This window comes from Gekko japonicus, unplaced genomic scaffold (assembly GCF_001447785.1).
Source record: "Gekko japonicus isolate JY-2015 unplaced genomic scaffold, Gekko_japonicus_V1.1 scaffold3577, whole genome shotgun sequence".
NCBI lineage: Eukaryota > Metazoa > Chordata > Lepidosauria > Squamata > Gekkonidae > Gekko > Gekko japonicus.
Genome location: NW_015164768.1, coordinates 111,228 through 120,158, shown reverse-complemented (window position 1 = coordinate 120,158; position 8,931 = coordinate 111,228).

The window sequence follows — 8,931 nt, the reverse complement described above, 5'->3', positions numbered from 1 at the left end:
ACATTTGAGTTCTTTCAGAACTCTCGGATGTATGCCATCTGGGCCTGGTGATTTATCAGTTTTTATGTTGTCTATCAGTTTTAGGACCTCCTCTCTCGTCACCTCAATCTGACTCAGGTCTTTCAACACCCCTCCTGAAATCAGCAGTTCTGGAATGGGCAAGCACTTCTCATCTTCCACAGTGAAGACAGAGGCAAAAAAATGCATTTAGCTTCTCAGCCATTTCCCTATCATCCTTCAGTACTCCTTCTCAATCTGACTCAGGTCTTTCAACACCCCTCCTGAAATCAGCAGTTCTGGAGTGGGCAAGCACTTCTCATCTTCCACAGTGAAGACGGAGGCAAAAAAATGCATTTAGCTTCTCAGCCATTTCCCTATCATCCTTCAGTACTCCTTCTACCCCTTGGTCATCCAAGGGCCCCTTCAAGGGCCGGGATTCAGCACGTTGTTTGTTTGATATATTTTCTTTCCCCTAAAGGTTTGGTTAGTCAAGAGGGGCCCATTACTCTCCATGCTGGAAACATCTTAGGAAGCACATATTTGTGCTGAGCAATAATGATGTTCGGTGAATAAACTGGCTTACCAATTGGGACTGGGTTGGATTCGTCCTCCCTGCCATCTTTCACAGTGGCATGGGTTTCAGGTCATGCACTGCAATAGGGCTGGATGGTGTTGCAGGAGCATTAACATGTCTGGCGACAGGAGAAAATGGCACGCTGTGGTAGGCATAGCAAAAAGAAATCCAGTTACACTTAAGCACCGACAGCCTCCAAAGTGGGCTCTGCACAATGCTAATTGGATGTGAGAAGGGCAGGTACCAGGAATCTGGTCTCTCCCCCAGCACAACATTTTTAGCTTACTTTACATTTGTGCAGTGAAAGGGAAACAATGTTTTGGAACTGCACTGTCAATTATAGGCAATGGAATGTGTGTTTATAGTTCAGCATCCCTTTAAGATTTGTGACACCACATATGTTAATTGGGCAATTTTACATCTCCGGTACACTCACTGAGCTGCCAAGTGGAAGAAAATGTTACTTTTTGTTTGTTTGTTTCAGATGACAGTTGTCCAATGTGCACAGAAGTAAAACCCATCTCTTCCCCAAGGAGTCTGCTCTCCCGAATTATCAAAAGCAAAGGGAAATTGGTTGAAGGGAGTCAATTTGCATGATACCTTAGTATTCTAGGCACACCTTAATGGTGTATAAGCAGAACACTCCTGTGCAAGCGACCCAATTCATTTGTGAGCTTGGGGGGGGGGGAGTTTTCTGTGATCACAGTAAATAAGCTCTAGGCAGGAAGAAAGGGATTTAATAGCAAAAGACTAAGCAGAAGACCAAAAGCAAGGTCAAAAGGAGAAAGTCATGAGGAGAGCGAGAGAGATGAAAAAAGACCGAGAAAAAATAAAGGTGAGGATAAATAAAACTGCATACTGTGAACACCATAACACTGGAAATAATGATAAAAAAGAAAGCACATCCACTAATCTATCGCACAAATTATGGCATTCTGGAAAACCATATGTTTTGGTCAGCTATTCTCCTAGGTCTAAAAATGAGAAGGTCTCTTTGTGATAGCATGGTTCAGCTGGAAGGACAAACCGCATTTGCAAATCACCATCTGAACAAAGCTTAATGGACTGTTGCATCCAAATCATCACACCGTGGTTCGGAATGACACAATATGCCTTTAAGGACAGCATTTGTGGATTCTGGCTGGAGATGAATGAAGAGTCAAGGAGGATAATTCATATGGTTGGGTCCATGGGAGAACGGGGAGGGAAGGACAGTCCTGAAAAAGGGACCTGCCCCCTGGCCCACCCACCCCCAAAAAAGAGGGAGGGAAAAAGACTCAGTATGTCTCCCCTGGCTCCACCTTCCAGTGAGAGAGGGAGGGAGGAATGGGCAGCTTATCCAATTGGTCAGTGCCTCCATCCCAGGACCACACTAGACATACACGGGCCAGGTTATACCTTCCTCATTCTGTGCAGGGCTCAGGTAGGCCCCGCCTCCCCTGTGCAGCATGGGGCTTGGGCACGGTGGGCACTGCCTCCCCCCAGACCGCTGTGGGGCTTAGGCCGGGTGCCGCCTTCCTCACTCTGTGTGGGGCTTGGGTAGACCAGTGCTGCCTCTCTTACTTTGCACGGAGCTTGGGCGGGCTATGTGTCACCTCCCCAGCACAGTGCAGGGCTTGGATGGGTTGGGGTGCCACCTCCCACACATAGTTCAGGGCTTGGGTGGGCCAGGTGGAGTCTTTCCGCCACTGGGCTGGGCCGGCATGGGGATTATTGTGTAGTGGGTTAGCCGCATGGATGAAGGACACAAGGCTGCATGGTATATTGCACGCTTTATTGGTACACAACAAGAACAACCACTAACGGCCAGCTGGCCAACTATATGCACTCTTGGGGACACACCCCTGGGTCCCGTTGGTGGGTTTGAATCTCCTGCCATGGTTCCATTGGTTCCCCCAGTGTAGGGACTAGGAGCCTAGTCCCTATTGTTCTCCCAGAGTCAAGCTCTGGGGTATTCGCTGGACTCCTGGTGGTGGTCAGCGGACACAACAGGGATGGAGGCCATTAGCCCACCGAGTGACATCCCAGGGCCTGTAATGGCCAGTCTGCCCCGGTTGGATCCCATGGAAGAGTTCCACATTCACCACAGTCCTTGTGCAGGCAGTACCGCTAAAACTATACCGGTCTGGTTAGACTAAAAGTGAAAGCACTTGTATCCCCATATTTTTTTCCCAGTGTGGGGAAGGCATAGTGCAAGTTCTCTGTTCTGATAAAATTAAAAAGTAAATTAAACATGCAAACCTTCTGTGGTATGTTCCATTGTTCCATATCAGTATTATTATTTTGTCAGAAAGTACACTGGAGTGATGTGTATTACAGTAGCCCTCATGTCGCTACTTGCACAAGTGGAACTGAAATGGGTACATTTCCCTTTCTGGGTGTGCCCTGCTGGATCCAACCCATCGTATCCCTGTACAAACAGTTGCACATCTGGGAGATAAGTCTTGGTTTGGAAGGCAAACTGTAGTCAGCCAGACTGGTGCCCACCTGCAATGGCATCTAGCTCAGTCCTCATTGGCAGTTCTTACCAGGCAAGGTGATACAGGTAGAACTAGATGCTTAAGTGCCCTGACATGGATAACCCAGTCCAGCCCAACCTTGTTGGATATCAGAAGCTACGCAAGGTTGGCCCTGGCTAGTATTTGGATGGGACACCTCCAAGGAATACCAGGGTTGTGATGAGGAGGCGGGCAATGGCAAACCACCTCTGAGCATCTCTTGCCTTGAAAACCCTATGGGGTCGCCATAACTCAGCTGTGAATTGATGGCACTTTCCACCATCACAGATGCTTACGTACTTTGGAACCAGGCTATTTAGGGCTTTAAAGGTCAAATTGAGAATGAATAGCCTAAAGTTCAGAAGTCAAATGAAGGCGGGCGGGCGGGCAGGAGGTCGAGTCATACAGTCTTGTTACTTTTTATGGACACAGAAGGTTTACAAAGTAACACACACACACGTGCGCACGCACGCACGCACACACACTCACAAAGAAATAGGTTAAGTAAAAACAACATTTATTAGAGGAAGGAATTTTAAATATTTAATGACACAATTAAGTCTTATTAATGTAATAGTCTTTATTCTTCAGCTTTAAAATTCACGAGGATAATTTCCCCTTTCATCTTTATTATGCAGTGTTTCCCCCCAATTATTTGTCATATGTTCTCATAAATAATTTACACACATTAAAGTGGGTATACCCTAACCATGCACTTATGTTACCACAGCCCCACACTGATCTACACTCAGGGTGTAAACAGAAGACATGCAGTTGATGAGTCAGTATTTGTGTGTGCGTGTGTGTGTGTGTGTCTGTGCGTGTGTAGGTATGTAGGACAGACCTCACCTGTCTTGGTTTCCATCAGTGGACAAAAAAGTGGGGAAGAATAACTCAACCCTAAAATATACCAGCATTGTTCAAAGGGTCAAGCTAAACTGAAGACAAATATTATCAAATATATACATTTATTTATGATGCACACAGTAGCAATTATTAAAAGATTACAAACAAGCAGTCTGAAGTGTTGATTTCCATCAGTTCCATTCAGAGACTCGGTACAGATATACCATAGGAGGAAGGGCTGGATCCAGATGAAATTTTCTGCTAATGGAAAGGGTAGAGTAACTTCCACTAATTCCCCATTCCTGTTGTAGATGCCTGATTGCCTCTTACACTGTGCCAGGGGGCACAGGATTTTTCCAGGAATATTTCAGGGAGATCAGTGGGGAAGCAGAAACATTATCTTCCACTGACAGAAGTGTATTGCATGTTGTGGGAAGCCACCGAGAGGGGGGGGGAAGAGGAGATAAGAGAAAAGGATATTTGTCAAAAGAAAAGATGTAATGTTTAACCTGTTGTTATATCCAAAAATAAAAAGTTTGATAAAAAAAAGAAGTGTATTGCATGAGCAAACTACTTAATCTGCATTTAACCCTAGACAGGTAACAACTTAGTCTCTCCCCATCTCACCTTGAACTGAACAGAACTTTTGACCATGTGTAACAGCTGTAACCATGTGTAACGTCAGAGGACGGCAGAAGACAGGAAGGCCTGGCATGATCTGGTCCATGGGGTCGCAAAGAGTAGGACTCGACTGTGCGACTGAACAACAACAGCAGAAACAGCTGTTTATACTGCTTGATGTAACTAACTAGGGCTTTCAAGCTACTATCTTTTACCATGGAAAATTAAGGGCAGACCACACCTTCATTGTGACAGTGGGACATAGTGAATTGATTCAACATCCAGCATGGTTTGTTATGTATGTGAACCGCGGGGGGTCCTTGGGCTTGCACACTTTCCTTTCTCCTCACAAATGACTGGATATTTAAACTTTTCAGTTTTCACTACATGCCATCCTTTTGACTTTGCATCTGCTATAACTTACTATCCACCATACCCTCTGTTGCAACTCCTGATATTCTGCACACTAAACAAAACTGCCCCATATTATCTATAAAGGCTGATTTGCAGCTAGTGATGACAGGAGTACAAATAATTGTTTCATTGATAAGGCGTTATTTTAAGTTAGTGTGATGATATCTCTCCATTTAAAGAAGGAGCATTTAAAATGTTCATGGCACCTACAAAGTTTCCTCCCTCCAACTGATTTGATTTGTTGCAGTGTTGGTGGGGATGGTTTATTTATGGATATACTAAGATGTCCTTTTTCATTTCTGAACATATTTATTGTGAGTGTTTTTATCCCACTTTGCTTGGCTACTTTCCAATAATGTTTCCAAGTCTAAAAGAAGGCCGGCATGGTTAACAACACAAATCAACGAAACTATGAAAAGTAAAGAGGCAAAGTGGAAGGTCTGCCACAATGAATTGAACAAGAGGGATCACAGGCTTTGGACAAAAAATGTAAGTCAATAATTAGGCATGCAAAAAGATATTTCAAGGAGTGGGGTGCTATAAGCATCAAGACAAATGGTAACCATTTTTAAAAATATATCTGGAGAAGGAAACCAGCCAGAGAAGTAGTGGGGACTTTGGATGACAAAGGAATAAAAGGATTGCTAAAGAAAAATGGGGAGATGGCAGAGAGACTCAGCCACTTTTTTGCTTCTGTGTTCACTGTGGAAAGTGTGGGGCACGTACCCAAGAAACAGCCCCAGTTTCCAGAAAGGGAGTCTGAAGAACTGAGCCACATTGAGGTGACCAGAGATGTCATTCTATTGAGGACACATTTTTTTCACAGATCAAACGCTAGTGCCTTCTTTTGATCTGTTAATTTGCTCTGTCATTCTTTTGATCTGTTAAAAAGTGTGTCCTCACTATTTTGCATGCTAATTTAACAAACCACTCCTATATATACAACTATGATGTGTAATTCCATTTCATTGTCTGACGAAGTGTGTGCGTGCACACGGAAGCTCACACCTTGAATAAAACTTCGTTGGTCTTAAAGGTGCCCCACTGGACTCCAACTTTGTTCTATTGCTTCAGACCAACACGGCGACCCACCTTAATCTGAGGCGACCAGAGATGAAGTTCTAGCAGACCTACTGGGGAAATTAAAAACTGAAGTCTCCAGGTCCTGATGGCATATCCCCAAGAGTTCTTAAGAGACTCAGATATGTGATAGTTGACTTACTAAACTGTATATGTAACTCATTACTAAATTCAGCTGCTGTATCAGAAGACTAGAGAGTAACAAATGTGACACCAATTTTTAAAAAGGGATCCAGAGGGGAACCAGGAAATTATAGGACGGCCAGCCTAATGTCTGTCCCAGGTAAATTAGTAGAAATTGCAGTCAAAGATAGAATTGTTAGGCCCATCGAGGATCAAAGCCTGCTGAGGGAAAATCAGTATAGCATCTGCAAAGGGAAGTCCTGCCTCACTAACCTTCTGGAGCTCCTTGAGAAAGTGAACGAGCATGTAGACAGCAGTGACCCAGTAGATATTATATCCCTGGATTTTCAAAGGGCTTTTGACAAGGTACCTCACCAACTACTCCTGAGAAGACTTAGCAGTCATGGGATAAGAGGACAGGTTCTCTTATGGATTCAAAACTGTCTAAATGATAGGAAGTAAAGAGTAGGAATCAATGCACAGTTCTCACAATGGAGTGAAGCAAGCAGTGGGGCCAATGCTATTTTAATGTATTCATCAGTGATCTGGAACTGGGGTCGGCGAGTAGTGTAGTAGCCAAGTTTGCAGATGACACGAAATTATTCAGGATGGTGAAAACCAAGGCTGACCAGGAAGAGCTCCAAGAGGACCTCCACAAACTGAGTGGATGGGTGACAATGTGGCAAATGAAGTTCAGTGTTGGTAAGTGTAAAGCGATGCACATTGGGACAAAAAAAATCCAACTTCAAGTATAGGCTAATGGACTTGCTGAGACTCAGAGAGGAAAAGATCTTGGGGTCATGGTGGATAGCTCAATGGAAGTGTCAAACCCAGTATGCTGCAACAGTGAAAAAGGCAAACTCTATGGCCGAGTTCAGGCTGGCAATTTGAAGCACTAGGGAGTCGGGGCAAAGGAAAACCGGAATAAACCTCGAACAGCTTGTTCCTGGTATTCCCGTTCACACTGCAGTGAATGAAGTGGGAGGATACTTTGGAGGAAGCGCAAGGGAGCATTCGCACTGTCAGCCACTCATGGCGGGCTATTTAGCGTAGTTTCCGTACTCGGCTGCGAGCGCCTATGTGCGTGGGCACATCAGTAAATAGGGCAGGATCAACTCCACACTTCCACTCGGCATGCCAGAGCATTCCCGTCATGTGCATGTGCGCACATGCACCTGCCGCGGAACCAGCTGGCACCCATTATCAAGTGCGGGTTGTTCCCGCCTTAGTGCTATTAGCCAGTAAATGGAAACAAGAGGATTTACCCTCTAGGAATGAAGTGGTTGAAAAAATGTTATCAACGGTTGAAATGGACAAATTAAGCTTGTTACTTAAAGGAAACAGTAAGGAGATTTTTGAAAAAAGATGGAAAAAATTCTATGTATGGCTTGGTAATGAGAAATTGCATGACTCACAAGAATGATAAATGTAATCCGATAATATAATGTAATATAATGTATATTGGAAAACTTTAAATAAACTTGAGGGGAAAAAAAGAGAATAAAATGGACAATATTGTAATGCCCCTGTTTAGATCTATGGTGTGGTGTCATTTGGAATACTGTGTACACTTCTGGTCACCGTATGTCAAAAAGGATATTGCAGAGCTGGAAAAAGTACAGAGGAGGGCAACCAAGAAGAAGAAGAGTTGTGTTTTATATCCCACTTTTCACTACCCAAAGGGGTCCCAGAGTGGTTTACAATCGTCTTCCCTTCCTCTCCCCACAACAGACACCCTGTGAGGTGGGTGGGGCTGAGGGAGTTCTGGGAGAACTGTGACTGACCCAAGGTCACCCAACAGGCTTCATGTGGAGAAGTGGGGAATCAAATCCGGTTCTCCAGATTAGAGTCTGCCGCTCTTAACCACTATACCAAACTGGCTGTCAAGATGATTAGGGGGTTGGAACACAGGCTGAGGACAGGCTGAAGCGTCTGGGACTTTTCAGTTTAGAAAAGAGACAACTAGGGGGGCATGATAGAGGTTTATAAAATTATACATTTGGTGGAGAGAGTTGACAAAGATAACTTTTTCTCCCTCTCCCAAAATACTAGAACTTGAGGGCATCCAATGAAATTGATGGGCAGTAGGTTCAGGATGGACAAAAGGAAGTACTACTTTACACAGAGAGTGATTAAAATGTGGAATTCGCTGCAGAAGGGTGTAGTGATGGTCACAGGAATAAACAGCTTTAAAAGGAGATTAGATTCCTGGAGGATAAGTCTATCAATGGCTACTAGCCATGGTGACTGAGGGAAAACCTTCTATTTGAACGGCCATAAGCCTCTCAATCTCAGAGCCAGGAGGCAACATCAGGGGAAGGTCTCACCCTCTGTGCCCTGTTGTTGGCCCTCCAGAGGAACTGGTTGGCCACTGTGTGAGACAGGATGCTGGACTAGATGGACTATCTGATCCAGAAGGGTTCTTATTATGTTTGCTACCTTTGTGCTTCTGAACTCCATTCCCTCCCCCCATATAGTGGTTCTTCCCATTTTTCTTTTAGTGTTTCCTTTAAAAAGAAAAACCAAACTAACTTGGTCGGGGGGGGATTGGAAAACTCTGGAAAAATGGTTGCTGCTCTCCTGGTTTTTCTTTGCTTTTCCCCCCCCCCCCCCCCCAGACCAGCTTGGTCTGGGGGGCAGCGAGCAGGAGGAAAAACCCAGGGAAGAAAAAGAAAGCAACTAGAAGAAGAGCTTTCCGCTACCTTAAGGAGTCTCAAAGTGGCTTACAATTCCCTTCCCTTCTTCTCCACACAACAGGCACCTTGTGAGGTGGAG